The sequence below is a fragment of the Triturus cristatus genome, chromosome 1_1 (assembly GCF_964204655.1).
Source record: "Triturus cristatus chromosome 1_1, aTriCri1.1, whole genome shotgun sequence".
NCBI classification, from domain to species: Eukaryota; Metazoa; Chordata; class Amphibia; order Caudata; family Salamandridae; genus Triturus; species Triturus cristatus.
Window position 1 is genome coordinate 1,270,368,427 of NC_140579.1, and position 19,256 is coordinate 1,270,387,682.

The 19,256-nt window shown below is 44.6% G+C and overlaps 1 pseudogene; it reads right to left on the reverse strand.

Moving 5' to 3' along the window:
• The window catches only part of LOC146871938 (voltage-gated inwardly rectifying potassium channel KCNH6-like), a 267,790-nt pseudogene that overhangs the window by 172,266 nt on the left and 76,268 nt on the right, over window positions 1–19,256 (reverse strand).

Here is a 19,256-nt window from a genome sequence, read left to right on the forward strand (position 1 = left end):
CCCATGTAGCATTTACAGGGAACAAGACACAACATTAAGCAGAGTTTACTACCGGAACTCCGTTCCCGCTGGGGGTTTTAGTCCTGGAACTGAGTTCTGGCTGCTTCTGCTTCATTTCCACTACTGACAACTAAAACAAACAGAAACGCAACATGTAAAGCTATTGAGCGAAGGGACATTGCCATGCAGCATACTCAATACAGGTACGACCAGCCATTCCTGGTGAGCGATACGCCACCCAGGTTCAGCTTCAAGGTCACTTCAATATGGCATAACAAAGGAAAGAAAGAAGCTGGTGTGCCCGGTCCATGAGCATGCTCAAGGGGAACTGCAGTTTTTATCATACATCACAAATATTATAGTGCTTACATTGATTAACCTAGTTGAAATTTTCTTTACCTGCAGTGTTATTTTATATATCATTTTGTAAGAATGGGCCACCCCGCACGCAGTAGCGTGCATTCATTAAACTCAAAGTTGCTCTACAACACCGTTTGCTGTGGTGGCAAACCGCACCACAACGCAGCTGCTAACTGGTATCATCGAAACACTGATTGCAGTCCTGTGGGGTTGCGCTTGTGCTCAACACCAAAAATAAAAAAAATGTGGCTGAGGTGAGTGTGTTTGTGTGGGGTGAGGTGTTGTGTTTCGATTTAGATACCCGTATATAGGTTTCCCTGAATCATGTCCTCATATAGGCACAACTCGCTTTGCCCTTATTTAGGCATAGAATCCCAGCCCTTATTTAGGCATTAGCCATGCTAACCAAATACAGGCATGGTCACCTACATTTGTCCATCCCACGTCACAACAAGTTCTTAGAAACCAGACCCTTAAGCCGAACTGGACTTTCCCTAGCTAGGATTATTGATTTCTCCAAGAACTCATCTATTATGCATGAACTACTATTCCTTAGGGGTTCATCCATGACGTCTGCCTCTGCCCGACTTTACGTCAATGCTAGCATTCCTAAGCACCTTCCAGGTATAAATATATGCCTTCCTTTACCGTGGCTAACCACGGCACGACTCAGCACGACTTGACTGCACGGTTCGCCATGGCAAGTTCGGAAGAGACCATCCCGGCCTGACGCACTGACAAGACGCTGTCAGCCCTGCTCGCAGAGAATCCATCTTCCAGTGTTCTGACTCCCTTCGTGGGGTGTTAGAGTTTGAGACCTGGATAGAGATTCCCACCTCGCTCATTCTAAAGGTATGGAGCCGACTAGAACCTAGAGGGACTTTTGGCATACTAAGCTTAGTATATACCATACTCTAGAAAACAGCACCTATTTCTTACCTCGCACTACACTTCGGTTAGGTACACGAGGGTAGGACTATTTAGAAGCATCAGACGAGTATTCACTTTTTAGCCTGTGTTATTTATGTATGTATATATGAATAGTTGTCATAGCTAAAAGACAATGCTATTGCCGTATTATTTCTTCTTACTGCTTACACTGTGCGTATTATATATTGCTTTCTGTCTAATGAACGTACCAGCTCATATCTCTTACACGAGAAACAAGACTGTTCAATAAAACCTTTTATTGAAACGCCCATCTATCTATTTCTGTGTAACTCTGGAGAAACTAAGCATGCACGATTGACTGAGTGAAACTGTTATCTATTGTTTCCACGATTCTGAGACGTGTTCCGATTCTAAGGGAAACAAAGTTGTCATGTTTATGCGGTTGTCAGAAACTAATCCCTTCTTGTTCATTCGAGAAGTTTCTAGTGACCTCTGAGTTAGCTGGCACACAAAGTAATTAAGTTTAATGTACTCGATAGGAGCATACGGACCTTAGTCCTATGCAAAAACTATAGTGTATATTATTCCAATGCGCAGAGCCTATAAGGGTAATAGGAACTACACTGCATGGCGCCCAACGTTTGGTAAGGCACTAATTTAACGCTAGGTACTGAAGTAACCCCAGTCGTGCTTGTCTCAGAGACCCCTACTCATAATACTCCATGAGACGTCTGGAGTGGGTAGGGATAATATCCGCCATAGCTGAGTAGGACGAGAATCCTATGTATTAGCTGATTGGTTTATTCAACGTTGAAGGATACAGTGTTCCAAAATGTTGTGCACATTATCTTTGTTTCCTTGAAACTTTGTACTGCATTTTTCAAAAAACAATGTCCCAAAACGGGAAAATACAAAGTCTGCGGCTGACCAAGTCGTAGCAGCCTTTAATACTACAGGTTTAAATGAAACCGATGAGGGTGTTATAAACATCCATCCAAATTTAAGGAGAGCCATCACTCTAAAACGTATAAAACATGGCCTAACACCAAGAGGTGGTAGAGCAGTTTTTGTGATAGAGGCACATGAATCTTTTCAGACAGAGGTATTCTTTTCATGGATTCCATTCCCAGAATCAAATCCAGTAACAACATTTTTTCACTTCTTCAAAGAAGATGAACCACCTGAGGAATACATTCCCTTCGAGGATATTGACATTCCACTCACATACCAGGCCTTGAAACCATTCTGTAGTGTGAATCAGGGCCCGCTGACCAGTCGATTGCAGAGCAAACGAGCGAGCGAGCGAATGAGCAGGAAGACGGGAAGCAGGGAAGACGCTGAATTGCTCACGCCGTGGAACCGCGGTGCCTTCTCCCGGTCCCGCTCTTGAGCCGCGGTGCCTCTGCTGATTCCACGGGCATTGCCGCGGAGCCCTCTCCCGATCCAGCTCCTGGTCCCGCCGGTGCCGCTCTTTCCGCTCCGTTCAGCGGTGGTTGGGTTGGTGCCAAGTGTGTGGAGGAAGCGGGAGTTCGAGCAGTCGGTTCCGGCTGGCTTCTTCCCTGTAGCGGCGGCGGACAGCAAGAGGCATTGATCCTGAGGAGGATCCTGTGGAGGAGGATCAGGTGGTGAGCAGCAATTGGAACAACTGGAGAAGTGGACCAAGTGGACCGGGAATCATAAAGCAAAAAAAAAAAAAAACTAATATTGAAGGCGGTGAAAAGCCACAAGATCATCAAGGAGCTCCGCAAGGCAGGAGCCGCATGAAGGATCCAGATCAAACACTCACTACAGAAATACCAACATCAAGCAGGCAAGTGACGAAACAAGAGTCTTTCCCGGATTTGAAGTCCTTATGGGGTGTTGTGCTTTTCTCTGATTATTTATTTATAAAATACTTTTTTACAAAGGACGGTCCTGGCTGGGTATTATACAAAACTGTCTAGAACAGTTTTTACTCCTGTCCTGTTTTTTTTTGCGCCATAGGCGCAAGTGGCAATAACTGCAAAAAAAAAAGCAACTTTCTATAAGGACATCCTATAAGTGCCTACCCATTTTCCCGTCAACAGAGTGAGACCAGACTTTCGGCCACACACCGCAATAGTATCTTGCTATCTCACAATCCCCCTGACGGCAACTGTTCCGATTGAGGATACAGGCAGGTTTGGGAGGTGGAGCGGGAAGCACAGCGGAGACAGCAAGGGAAAAACAAAATTAAAAAAAAAAAAAAAGGGAATGAGGTCGGAGAGAACACGAACAAACCCACCTAAGAATGCAAGGACAAAAGCTAAAGCCAAGACCAAATCTCCCGCTAGCCCAGCTAAGGGAAGCCCACCTGCACTACTAATCTCACCGGTATATCCAATTTTTAGTAGCATGAACCACACCGGCAGATTTGCCTTTTTGAAAGACCCAGCAACGGCAGTATACGCAATGGCAAATACGCCTACAGGATTACAAAAACCAATGTCACCTAAAAAAATTGAAATAAGGCCAGCAGGATCAACCGCACCATGGACCCCTCGAAATGCCCAAAACACGAATGACGATGGGGCAAATGGAACAGAAGAGACACACAAGCGCACAAATGCCACTCTTGTGAAAAACATTTTTCAGTTTCAAGCTCAGGTGCACAAGGATAATAAAAAGGACAATAAAAAACACTACATTATTCAAGGGCAGCGACAGGAGAAATCACTAACAACCTTCACAGGATCAATTAAGACCACGGACTGCCAGCATGAAGGACACATAATAAGTTGTTCCCCCAACAATAAAGAGTATAAAGGTGACAAAATTATATCAACACCAGAATTATCAACAAATGCCATATACCAAGAGCAATTAATAACGGGAAGCCACTCGGCCCATCCCAGCAACGAAGTCTCCTACAATTCGAACACAAGTATGTACGAATCGGCACACAAGGTGCCTTCATATAGCCACTCAACCCCTAGACTGGACCAAAACATGAGCCCAGTATTGATCAAATCTATAGAGAGGATAAAGATAAAGGACTTAAACCTCTGTTGGATGCCCCAAGTACCTAGCCATAATAAAGGAAGTACCATGACACAAGAAGTTTGCGCGGACAACCTTACAATTGAAAGTACCCAGGAGGGATCGAAAATCCCTATTAAATCAATCACTTCCGAAAATGAGGCCCAGGAAATAACCGAAAGGAACTCAGAGTGACAAAAAAAACCCAACAAAGTAATCAATACTGAAAGGATGAATTAAGGAGCAACGGCAACTGGCTGGGGTATAAAAACTACTCCATCACATGAGTTGCTAAGCAAAAACATAGTCGATACATCCAGTGGAACGAACCAAGAGGTGGACATTATTATACTGACAGACTCACCACACGTGACTCACATTGGTACTCAAACAGAACCTTCAATCATAGAGATCTCAAGTGTTTCAGCTGCCCCAGATGTGGTAACAACAAAAAGTGCAACGTAATGATTTAACATCCATAAAGCAATCTCTACATGGACACTAATCGGGCTGCAACGAAGGAGACCGACACCGGCAAAAAAGAGGAAATGACATCGGTGATAATTTGGAATCCATAATCACATTGCACAGCACACTAGGGTGCATATTGGAAACCTCTATTAAAACCCTTAACATGCAGTCGGATAAACTCGACATCCAGATACACCTTATGAGTACAATGGCGGAATACATCGCTAACATAAATAAAAAGCTAGACGACATGGCCAGCATTTTTGACATCATCAAGGATCAGACCGGACCATGGGCACGATCCCAGTCTTGTACCTGCCACCCAATATTGGATAAATTAAATAATTTGCCATCAATACTTAAAGATATACTGCAGGAATGCAAATACGCTAATCACAGTGACAACAACACACCAACTGGATGTGATCTCATCTCTTTTGAGAATTACAAGAGTATACAAAACGAACACGCAGACCAACCAAATGGACCAGAAAGGCAAATAACAGTGGGACAAACCCCACAGCACAAGCTGCCAATGAAACCGGACGATAAAATAGAGGAACCGAAAACAGCTGGCGCAATATCCCTCAATGTACAAAACAACGGTCACAAACTACTAGGACTAGAATCACCTAGCCGAGATGGGGTGAAAAATCAAAATGACCAGAAACACCTAACTAAGAGGCAAAAAAAACGGGCAAGGAAAAACAGAAATCAGCTGTTAAACTGCCCACCTGCCAATAAACAGACGCTGGTCACTTATCCTATTTTTAGTCAGGTAAAAACGAAACCAAAACTTGAATCCAACGCCACAGAGGGGAAACATAATCCATCACTCAGGAAAGAAACGGAACATAAAAACTGGAAAGATCGAGAGAATAGTCAAACACGATCATGGATAAGCCCCAAGGCTACACCACAAGTGAAAACATCGAAAAAATCGTCACAAACAGCGGGGGTTGCCCCCGAAAAAACCTCAGAAGCAGGGAACCTTAGTAACATTGTACGATTGAGTTCAACAACCGCTGCAAACATTCCCAGCTGTAGCGCGGACCAAGGGCTCAGCGTCATTATTCAATTAAACAAAACTTCTGATAATCTGTTGGACGAACCCCAACAAACTGAGACACCCCTAAATCAAATAGGGCGCACTAGTTTTGAAGATGAAAGCCACTGCATAAAGAGGTCAGAGCAAACAAACAGCTATGAACCAAGCAATCAGAGACCCCATTGGGCAGTATTCAAAGACATGAACAAAAATCAAAAAAAGGTCCCTGCCATTCGTGTCACATTACCAAGCACCAATGTAACCACAGGGAAAAGTGTCACCATATCTTCTGACCCTCAAACCCTGGGAAAAATTGACCAAAATACTCATAGGCAAATAAGAACAAAGGCAGATAGACACTTGAATGATCAACTGCAACTCACGATATACACTGGCACCAATGGTATGCAAGTAACAAAAGAGAATGCAAATGTGGAAAGGATAAAACCACCCCCAGGACCAGTAATTACAACCAGTAGGTACCACCATGAACAGGCAGGACCCAACAGAATAGACCGGGAGGTAAAAGCCACGACAATCAGGCCACCAGTACCAACTCCGAATGATGCGTATAATCAAATAGCGCAATACCTCCACCTCAAGGCAAAGGGTCACGATGATTAGAAATTTGCTAATAATGAAAAGGCCCAGATCAGTAGTAAAACACCCTCAGAGATGCAAATAGTTACAGCAGGGAAGATACTTTTTATTCCCAACTACGAGCCTCAAGGCACTTAAGATTACCTAAATCGAGGGAACATTCTCCACCTCATATCAACCATCCCAAGCCTAAGCCACTTAACATCCGCGGACCTACTATCAATTGAATTCGTCACATTAGGAGACAACGTGCCCAGGGAAGGCACACTTGCTACCTGGAGGAATTTAGAAGTAGCAGAAAACATTCTCACAGAAGTGAATACATTTGAAGAGTGGGGAATTTCTCTGAAAGAACAAACAAAAAAGGGCTACCCGTCACCCCTGCTAAGAAGATGTAGGAAAAGAGAAGACCATACAACCCGACCACCCGCTCAATATTACACGGTGCCAGGGGGGCCGAAACCACAATTAATAATCACCAGAGACAGTTATTGAGCATTAATGGTAATTGAACCTATTGCGAGGCAGGTAAAATTGAAGAAAATGGAATAAAATTGCTCTCCTGGAACATCGCAGGAGCAAAAAACATCCTAAGCCATAGTACAAAGACAGCTGCCTGGGACCAATATGACATCATAGCGCTGCAGGAAATGTGGTCAAAGGAGCCAATCGATGTACCAGGAAGATTATGTTTCCATGAAAGCGCGATGCGTTCCCAGCGCTACGGCCGCGCAAGGGGGGGTTTATCTATTTACGTATCCACTGCATTAAAGATAAATGCCTCGCATATGCCTATATCAGCAACGGACATGCAAATTATTAAGCTGGAGAGTATAATAAAATGCGTGGCAAGAACAATGGTCTTAATTAACATATATGCCCACCCAAAAAAACAGCAAAAAAAAGACCTGTTCAAACGTCTTGTTAACGTTGTAACTTCCATCCGTCTTGACCACCCAAGTTGGGAGATTATTGCTACGGGTGACTTTAACTCCAATCTTTTAGATCAATCGGAGGAAGAGGACAACATCTCCGTGGCAAATGAAATGTGGAAAGTTGAATCCCAGGAGGTCATACCGGTCCTGAAGAGAGACAAAGTGGGCAAACAATTGGTGTGGGACCTGGAACGACTCGGTTTACGGGTAATAAATGGAAGATCCATGCATGATAAACCCCCTGCTCCCACATACATAGGTTACAATACAAATTCCATCCTGGATTATACATTAGTAACCTTGCCTCTGCTGAGTCTAGTCAAAAAATTCCAAATAATCAGCTCTCTGGACAGCGATCACTCTATGCAACACATTGAGATGAAACTAAGTTCCCCCAGGTATGCAAATGCTCCAGCCATACCAGGTCAACTCTCAACAATTAATCTGAAGCGGTTACAGTGGACAAGCATCACATTACCTCAAATAGCGTTGGATGCTAAGAACTTACTACAAACAGTCATGGCAGAGAAGGATCTATGTTAAAAAACCTGGACTAATTTCCTGGAAACATTACCAAGATCCAGCAGTAAGGCAAAGAGGCAGAGCAGTCCTACGACCAAAACCAAACTCTCAATAACTACTCTAGCTATGAAGAAAAATCTTCAAAAGCTCACAAGACCGATACAGGGCTCAAGGACGAACCAAGGCATCTGGCAAGAAGTTCGGTTGATAAGGAAACAATATAAAAAGCTAGTATGGATGGAAAAAAGGAATACAACCAATGACTTTTGGGCTAAATTGGTGTATAACACAAAAAAAGCAGACTCCAGGGCGTTCTTGATGCAAGTCAACTCCATCAATAGAACAGCACAACCCATAAGCATGACATGCATCCCTGAAAATGTTTGGGCTCAGCACATAGTTGATACATTCTCGGTAAAGCCAGTGGAGTATCAGGTCATGATGGCTACAACGGTATCCGAATTCTCAAAAAATATGGTACAGGAAAGCAAGCCTGCTCTCAGCCCTAATGGCATGTCCAACAGCCAGGAGAGCCTGGATCGATCAATGTGGTCAGCTGACGATCGACGAATATCATCTATAATTAAGAAAGGCAAGCAAGAGAGCGCACCAGGGCCAAATGGCATCCCGCAGGCGATCTATAAAGAGGACCCCGAGTTCTGGGCATGCAAATTCAACCTCCTGTTCCGGACAATCAGCAACTCAGGTCGGGTCCCGGAAAGTTGGAGGGGTGCCATCATAAACCCCATCTATAAAGGCGGAGACCGCAAAAATCCAACAAACTATCGCTTAATTGCCCTGATCGATGCAGAGGCAAAATATTATGCTTCCCTGGTGCTAGCTGATTTAGCACAATGGTCGAACACGAACTGTAAGATCCTGTTAAACCAGACAGGGTTTCGTCGCGGAACAGGTACAATGGCTAATGCAATGGCGCTGTGCTTGATTGGCGAGAATAGTTTACATAACCATCGGGAACTATATACCTGTTTCGTCGATTTTAAGGCGGCCTTCGACCGTGTTAATAGGAATTTACTATGGGCCAAATTGAAGCAGCAGGGTCTACCGGAATCAATCCTAATGCCGATTATCGACCTGTATAGTAACACCTGGATGCAGGTAAAAATTAACAATGGGCAAAGGCTAACTAGGAAGATCCACACCTTTGACCGATTAAAGCAAGGCTGTGTGTTGGCTCCCCATCTCTTCAATTTATTCATGGCGACCTAACAGTAAGCCTTGACCTGATCAACGCACATCCTCCCCGGCTGGGCATGCTTTATGTAACACATTTATCCTATGCCGACGATGTGGTCCTGCTAAGCTAGACAAGAATAGGTCTGCAACGCCGTCTACAGGAGTTGACCCGTTACACAAAGCAGAACATGCTAGAAATAAATAGCACGAAAACAAACACCATGGTCATAACCCGACCCCATAAATTATCACCAACCTTTTTAATAGAAAACGTCAAACTGGAAGCGGTTGGAAGCTACAAGTATCTTGGGATACTGTTGGACAAGCGTCTTAATTTCCAGGCACAATTCACCAGCATGGAAAAGAAGGGCATGGCCTTAATGCATGCCTTTATGAGCCTAGCAACTGAACTTAAAGGTCCCTTGGTTTCGCCTCTGCTAACAATAATGAAAGCTAAACTAATCCCAACGATAGCTTACGGGAGCATACTGCATCATGGCAAGAGTGCACAACTTTTGGATAAAGTGCAAATGAAAATCTATAAGTATGTCTTTGCGCTACTAAGTAACGCATCACCGGCCCAAGTAAGACTGGAATTCGGCCTGAAATCTCAAGTGCTGTTGAGAAAGTACGAGACCATAAAATTCTGGTACGATGTCTGGATGAACCAAGAGATCATGCTCTATCGAGCCATGTGGGAAACAATCACCATAAATCCAAACTCAAATCACGGCAAGTATCTTAAAACGTCAATAGAGTCAACAAATTTGGCTGGCCTCTGGGAAACTAAGCTCCCAGTACCTTCATTCAAACAGTTGGTTAGGAAGGCAGCCATTAGACACTCATTGTTGTACGACAAAATAGCTTTTAGCCACCGGTCACATGCCTGGATGACAATTCATTCTTACAAAAAACTAGTGCCGGCGCTCTTCTTGGACCTTGCATTTTCGACTTTTATCAAACGCAAATACCTCAATATAAGGTTGGGTAATCTGCCAACTAATGCCGAGCATCCAAAGTGGAAGCCCCAAGAAAGTGAAGGGTGCGGGTTATGTGGCGCAGCAAGACAAGACTTTATCCACCTAATTTGTATTTGCCCGGTTCTCATACAGGAACGTCGGAATTGGTTGAAAACCAAGTTCAAGGAACATGGAATACGTACATGTCGGTCCACTGTCATACAAACCTTATGTACAGTAGACCCACAATTCATTTGCAGGACAATTAAATTCATTGAACATTTTGAGAAAAAGCAAAAAACATTAGCAAATTGTTGAATTTGGATCATGTTATTCCTTACAGTAGAATGACATTTGTTTTTACCTTTACAGTAATGTAAATTCTTTGTGTTTTAACATATCGTCGTATTTATATTTTGTAATCATTTTTATTAACTATACAATAAAGTATTTACTTTACTTACTTACTTTACTTTACTCACTCACATACCAGGAGCACCAACTCTGGCTTAAAGGCGCCCCAAAACATTACAAACACATGACCAAGCTCGGTCCACTAGGTAGACCAGGAGCAACATGGCCGATTTTAGCCGGCTACACACCACATCCTGACATTGAAACAATGTCAGACGATGAATTACTCACTCACCTAAAAGAGTTAATACAAATTTACAGACAGTTAGTACAATATGTGATGCGGACTTTCACAGTCCAACCACCAATAACCATTCCAAATCAGACCCCTCATCAGGGGAATACACTAAAAATTACTCCACAGACTTTACACGCAGTCATGGGTAAAATGCCCACAAAAGGTGAACAAATTCCATTCTGGATAGCTCAAAAAATTACTCAAATGGAAGCAGTATTTCCCAATTCTAGCCCTTATGAGAAACACAGAATCCTAACAATCTGTTTACCAATGGGGATCATACCACATCGGGAAGACTGCACCACTTGGAGCACAATCTTTGCTGCCATCTATACTAAAACACATGGTGTTCCGTCTATTGTGGTAATACTTGATGTTCTGAAACAAATTTGAAATTAATACCGGGCAGAGCCTGCTCTGAACTTAGGTATGAAATTACTGAAAAACTTTGACCAGGTCTCAACAATAATATTATCTAATATAAAAGAGGAGGCAGCATCAGTGGCGATCAGCCAGAAACTAAGGGAATTTGATGTAACAGAACATCAACATGAACTACCCAGTATAATAGAATAATCCTATGAAGAATTAGGCAAAGACAGTTTAGGTGGGAAACCAGTTAAACCACAACTGTCTGAGGGTCATGAAAAAGACTCAGTTAAAAACAATCCTATATCTTCTAAAAAGGAGTGGGAAAACAAAAAACAATTTTCAAAAGAGAAACGTTCTCATTCCCGAGGTAGGTCGCCTCAAAAGGAGCCCTCTGAAAGGAGGTATAACCTCAGGAATAGGGATAATTTGAAAAAACCTGGCAGGTATCAAGATACTGATACACGTTCCTCTTGTACCTTTCAAACATCTTCACAGACATCCGAAAGAAGAGGAAGGTCAAATCACAAAGAAGAACGTATGAAGTCCAGAGACGATCAGCACGTTCAGAAAAACAAACCAAAACCTCAATTCACTAAGAAAAAGGTAGCAGGTCTGAAGATCAGACATGCCGAAAATCCTGAGGACACAACTCAAGAACGGAGAATGGGCTCAGACAATGCTGGACAGTGCAGCAGAAGTAACAATAGCTCGCCAGAACCTGAAGGAACTTCTGGAGACAGTGGACTTGAATGAGTATATAACAGTTGAAACTGTAGACACCAGGGTTAGTTCTCCACAAAAGTTATATGAAATATCACTCCGGATGGAAGGAGACATACCAAGAAAAGTGAAAGCACTCTTTTGGGAGAAACTTTCAAGTTTTTATGATATACTTCTAGCAGAAAAAGACTGGCCACCGGAATTTGTCAGGGAGTGCCCACAGGGCAGGGAGTGCCCACATATCATTATACCAGCCTTCTCCAACCATGTTCCTATACATTTAAAATATACTTATGCCAGGAAATGGGCAGTAGCCCAGGCCCCAGCATTATACAAAAATCATGTAGGATGGGATGAGGACTCACCTCACCATAAAATCCAATTAAAATGCCAACCTACTGTGCAAAGCCAGTACCCAATTAAGCAAGAAGCTAAAAAACAGGTCAGGGAGATCTTAGATCAACTTGAATACCAAGGGGTGATTGAAACATGCACCTCATCAATGAACAATCCTTTGTTTCCTGTTTCCAAACCCAACAACACATATCGTCTAGTTTTGGATTACAGATACCTGAACACTTGTTCTAAGACACTTGCAGTGCAAAATGCACACAGTACAGCATTAATGAATAACATTGTGCGTACAAAAATTTTAAAACCACATTGGATATTTCAAATGGTTTCTTTTGTCAAAATATAGCACCTGAAAGTAGGTACTTGACAGCTTTCCCAATAATGGAGACCCAGCGTCATTTCTGTCGACTCCCACAAGAGTTCAAGAACAGCCCGGGGTTATTCTCAGCAAGAGTGACAGAGTTACTACAAATTTATGATGACGAGGCATTGTCATATGTCGATGATATCTATCTGACAGACGATGACCTGGATAGGCACTTGAACAGGGTGAACACCATTATACTGGGCTTCGCCTCTGAGGGCTACAAATTTAATTTCAAGAAATCAAGAATTGCCCATCTCAATGTCCTTTTCCTAGGATATGAACTTTCAAGTGAAGGCAAAAGCCTGGCAGCGAACTTTTTAGAAAAGTGTGCGCTGCTCCAACCTTCAAAAACGCTGAAAACCTTACAGTCGATTCTAGGTTTCCTGAATTTTGGAAGAACTTACATTCTAAATTACGCCAAAAGGGTTAAACCTCTATGAACTAATCAAACCTGATTTCAAAATCAAAGATTGGACACAGGAACACACAGAAATCCTGCGTTCACTACAAGCTGACTTGTTAGCAACAAATCACTTACAAACACGCGTAAATACACGCAATTTAGGGACCGATTCCGATCCTGTATTTTTTTTTGCCGTACAACTCTAATCCGTATTTTTTTTCGTACGAATCGTACAAGTCACGTCCGACCCGTGAAGTACGATTTGTACGGGAAAAAGTACATACAGATCGGCCCGATCCATACGAATCGTAGCGGGAAAAGTTTTACGAGACGGACCCGGACACTTTTCCGTACGAATCGTAAAAACACAGTCCGAGCATACAAGTACGATCCGGACCGGCTTACCGATTTACGATTTGTACGGAAAACGCCCGTCCCGTACACGGGGAATGACTTGTACAAATGCAATGTCTGTGTACGCACCGTACAGTAGCAATGTCGGTGTACGCACCGTACATAAGCGATGGCGATGTACGCACCGTATATAGCAATGTCGGTGTACGCACCGTACATAAGCGATGGCGGTGTACGCACCGTACATAGCGATGGCGGTGTACGCACCGTACATAGCAATGTCGGTGTACGCACTGTACATAGCGATGGCGGTGTACGCACCGTACATAGCGATGGCGGTGTACACACCGTACATAGCGATGGCAGTGTACGCACAGTACATAAGCGATGGCGGTGTACGCACCGTACATAGCGATGGCGGTGTACGCACCGTACATAGCGATGGCGGCCTACGCACCGTACATAAGCAATGGCGGTGTACGCACCGTACATAGCGATGGCGGTGTACGCACCGTACATAGCAATGGCGGCCTACGCCCCGTACATACACAACACATGGGGCCGTGTGTCTGTACGACTCGTACCCCTGTACCGTACTGAACCACGGACACTGGAAAACAGCACAAGGGAGGCCTATTCGACTCGCACAACACCACAAAACACGTCTACACTGCACAAAAAATGGAAAGGACTCACCTGGACACATCCAAACAGGCAAACAGAGGGGCAAACTCACAACCACCTCTTATGACACACCCACCAAAAATTCAAACTGAGCCACACCCACAAATGGACCAATAAAAAGGGCTCACACACACAAACCATGAGCCTTTGCAACAGACTCACTGCAGCTACAGAGCACACACCAACAATTGCACCCATCCACCTTACCATATACACCTTCACACAACCTCCTTCACACATACCCCCTCTACACATTCACACCCACACCGTCACATTCAGACCCACACACCCACAACCATCCACACTCTCACCCCACACCATGCCCACAGACCAAAGTTCACAAGGGAGGAGCTGGAGATCCTTGTCAATGAAGTCATCAGAGTCGAGCCACAGCTGTTTGGAACATTGGTCAGACAGACCAGCATAGCTGAAAAATCACGCCTGTGGCAGAGGATCGTCGATAGGGTGAATGCTGTTGCACCCATCAGAAGGACCAGGAATGAATGCCAAGCCAGGTGGTACGATCTGCGGAGGGCGGTCAAGCGCAAAATGAATGAGGACTACGCCCAGAGCAACATCACTGGAGGTGGTGCGCCCCGCAGACCAGTACATTACCATCCCTGGGAGGAGAAGGTGATGGCCATGCTTCCGCCGGTGGGAGTACATGGACTCCAAGGAGTTGCAGAGCCTGGTGAGTACACAAACAACTTACGTAACATGGGGGTAATGCCATCCACACCCCAACTACACCAAATGCACCCAACTACCCTCAAGCCATCACCGGCCAGAACCACACACAAAAACTACGCTAATGCCAATAACATGTGTATGCCCCATTGACAAAGCAAGGCCATGCTACGTCCCTTGCTACATGAAGCACCAACCCATATGGCCCAGCTACATACCCATGCACCGTACGCAATGCACAGGGATTGGGAAAGTACTGACAAGATAGCTCACACTCGGCCTGGGTGTAGGCAGCACAAGGCCCTCCTGTGACCAGTGCCAACACAAACACCAAGACAACAAGGTCAGATATCTAGGACAGGAACTCACACTCACTGTCATGGCAGCATGCTCCATGGGGGGACAGCTACATCACCTGGGAGCCCCACTGCCAAATCACACTGCACCCACCAGCAGGCCCTGTCACACACACCCCTTACACAAGCAGACACCACCAGGACAGGCAATGAATTTACCCACTGTCACAATGGACATGCAACACAACAAGACCAATACATAGCCGAAGAAGCATCCAAGCCACAAATCGACATCTCAAAGACTCATGAGAACATATCAATCTGTCCCCCGCAACTTACCAATCCACAAGTGAACATTGAGGAGAATGCTAGGCACATACAACTACCTGGAGGAACAGTGCCAACTTGAATGTGTATGAAACATGCATGTTGCATGAAACAGCATTAACATTGTCTGTCTCTCACACACAGGGCAACGTGAGGAATATCCCCCCAACAATGGGGGGGAAGAATCACAGTCACAGGCTCGGGAGGAACTTGATCCCACCGGCAGCGACGCCACTCAACACTCCGCGGATGACCCCGACTGACCTGGACCCTCTGGTGTCCAAGCCCCCGCAGAACCTGGTTCAGGACCATCTGTGCCAACAACCACCCCCATTCCTGCCACATCCCAGGAGACACCAAGGAGCCCTGCTGAGGAAATTCGATTTTCGATCACGATCGAATCGACCCGCCATTTTGTGCTCTGCCGCCATTTTGTGTTGCCCTCACTCGGGCAGCACGACGAACTAAGTCTTTTCAGCTTTTCCTGCAATATTGTGTCAAAATAGCCTTGTGCCTCTGTTTACGAAGCTGGTGTTAGAGACGGGCCGAGCACACTAATCCCTGTCTGGTTCCTCTAATCCCTGTCTTAACTATCTGTTGGTTCACACTATTCTCTCCTGACTTTATCTTATCTTCTGGCCTTCGCTGTCCTCCGCTCGTATTCTCTTGTTTCACAACTGTCCTCCAGAACACACGAACGTATCTCACCACCTGCAAGTCAGTTACAGACATGTTAATACTTTAACCTGTGGGAGGGATAGCAAACACCGTTGGAGGAGAGGCTTCTTTGAGTTACTCGATATCCTTGTTTTCCAACCTTTCCGATTGGACACGTTCCGTCTTTACCTTTACCTTATTGGTCCTCTATGTATGTTTTAGGTGTGTTCTTTGTTAATGTATATGTTATCTATGTACTATAAAAGATTGTGCGCCAAGGAGTGAAGTGCCAGTCTCCTGAGAACATACCGTGTGTACTTCGAGGACAACTGTACTAGCTGCAGCTAATAAAATCTGATCTTTTACGCCGACAGAGTGTCCCCGTGTCTCTGTTAGCTGAAGCAGGAGAACCCAGGAGATTAAGGCGTACCCTGCCCCGCCAGGTCCAAAAAGGTTCTGGTTCTTCAACTGGCGCCCAACGTAGGGCGGCTTCAGAGGTAGTGGTTCTGCCTGAAGGTCGTGAGGAACCCCGCAAGAAAATTCTGGTGGAATCGCGAGCCACGTCAAGCGACCCCTGTATGTTGAAAGTGGTCCGAAGGTCTTTTGCAGCGCGGTTACTCCTTCCTGACGGCTACTGACGACTGCTGCCCTGACTGCTGCCCTGCCTTGGCCCTCTTTCGATGATGTATGGTAAAGCGAGACGATAGACGGGGCCTCTGATGGTGTAAGAAGACATCTCAGTTTAAGTATTGGTGGGTCACTCCCACATTTGGTTCTTTGGTTCTTTGGTCCTTAGGTTCTTTGGTTCTTTGGTTCTTTGGTTCTTTGGTTCTTAGGTTCTTAGGTTCTTTGATTCGGGTATTGCAATAACCGAAGCCGAGGGGTAAGTACATTTGTGCTGTGTTAAGTATTTAACCCCCTTGATGTTTGTGAACAGTCCGGTGAAATCACGAGATGCCTGGTCTGACTAAGTTTGGGAAACTTTGTTGTTTTGGTTGTAATAGGGATTCCCGGCTGGAGGACTCTTGTTCGATTCCTTCGGTTGGAAATCCCACTTATGAGCTCTATTCTAAACATGGTGTTGGCCCCATTGCCTTTAACGAGGCATGGATCCGATACACAAAGAATGATGGTGTTTTAAAATGGCCAGAAAATGGTAGCTTTGAGCCTGACATACTAGATAATTTGGAAGCTATTTTATTCAAACGAAAAGCCCGGCCGGCAATGTTTGACTCTTTCCGCCTTTGGCCTAAGGAAGCCAAACAGAGAAAAATTAAGCAAGAAAAACGAGATAAGAAAGCACAGAGTATGACAATTATACAGGCTGCTCAGCAATTCAAAGATGATGAAGTTGATAATGCGATGGAAATTTCAGAGAGACAGCATCGTATGGCGATAGATAAATGCTATCCGATGTTGCCAGCTTGCCCCTCTGATAAAAGAAAGGATTTAGAAGAAGATCCCTTGATGTCTCACCTATTGAGATTGCCTCCGCCCTATGTACAAGGTGCTAATGCACCCCCGTTGTTACAGCCTGTTCAGCCGCCAGTTGCGCCTCTGCCTGCTCCGGCTCTTCCACATTTGCCCCCTCAAGTATTACCACCTTCGCCAGCTTTGCTCTCGACTCCTTTACCTTCATCTTCTACGCCTTCCGCTCCTCCGGTAATTACTGATTTCCCTTCCGTTAGTTCGCCTAATACCTTGTCCCCTATTCTTATGTCCAATTCTCCATCTATGCGTAAACAACTCACAGAAACGGTCTCTGGTCTTTTATCACCTTTCTTTGAGGCATTAAATGTGTCTCCGGCTTTTTCTCGAAGACAGTCTCGTAGTCAGTTCCCAGCTTCCGAAGAACGAGAAAAGTTGGACTTTCTCGCTCGCAAATGGATTGAGAAGGGTCCTCGGTATAGTGTACCCGACATTTTGCCTACCTTCTCACAGTGGAATGCGCCTACACAGAGATATGTTTTCAATGCTATGTGTGATACTCTTATTAAAGGTTGGGAGGATATGGACTTGGGTTCGGTTCCTCAGGGTCTGTTAGATATTCAGGCTGATTTTGATAAGGGACTCATTGTGGGTTCTAAGGTTGAGGACGCTGTAAAGACACTCGTTTCCTATAGAACCTTATTTACCTCAGAGACTTTTCTGGATTCCGATCCCTCAGTTAGGTTGACACTGAAAAATTACCCAACGAGAGAGGTTCCTCCGGTATGGAGAGAAGAGGTCCCAGCAGCAGGTGCAAATCCAGTTGTTCCTGCTCACTTTCAGCGAATATGGGTACATGTCCCCTGGAAAAGATCTGAAGTTTTGGCCCTTAAACAGTCTCTACCGGATCCTCGTACAAAACCCTGCAAGTTATTATAAAGAATTGTCACAATCTGTTGAAGCCTGCATCATGAATTTAGCAGATATCGATATGTTGATGGGGAATGTAGTTCCACAAGCATTATGGGCTAGGATTCGTAAAGAGAATCATGCCCATGAATTAGGTGGAAACTGGGATGCTATAATTGCCGCAGATAGAGACCAAGTGGGTGGTGCGAAGCCTGATGCTTTGATTTCAGAACTCCCTGGTAGGATTATTACATTAATGAAAACGATAATGCCTGCCTTGAGAGTTAACTGGGATAAACTAGCCGCGTGTAAACAGAAGAAAGATGAGAGTGTCTCTGATTTCTTCACTCGTTTCGAGGAGACATGCATTGATCACAGTGGTCAGGATATGACTACGGAGGGTGGACAGCGGTTATTTGTAGATAAGTTCGTATTTAATTTGCTTCCCGAACTATCGCATAAGTTGAAAGACTCCGAAAGTTCATGGGCTGTTTCTTCTTCAGCTCAGATATTGGCTACTGCTCAATTTTATGAAAATAGAGATAAAGAAGAAAAAGATAAGCAAGAGAAAAAGACTACAGAATTGAAAACTAAGGTTCTCTTGCAACAGGCTTATCCACCTCGTTATGCTCAGCCCCAGTTTCAACAGCCTCCGCAGTTTCAGAGGGTGTATCAAAAGCCTGAGCCATATATTCCGCGACCTTTGCTAGGTCCTAATCAATGTGCCTATTGTAGAGAGGAAGGTCATTTCAAGAATAGTTGTCCGGTTTTATTGCAGCGAAATGGGACACTATCTGCTCCACGAGGTCGTGCTGGTCTCCAGTCAGCAAACAGAGGTAGAGGTCGAGGTATATTGACCCAAGAACAGCGTTCCCTTCCTCCCTCTAGTTCCGTGAACTACTTTGATCGGCAAAACGCTCGGTCTACACAGTATTACAATGAGGATTATTACATTGAAGACGGGAATGAGAGTCTTCATGCTAACTAGGACAGCCATGGACAAAGTAAGGGAGTTGTGTCGATTCCAGTAGATCAGAATGGACCTTATGTTAATGTCACTGCAATG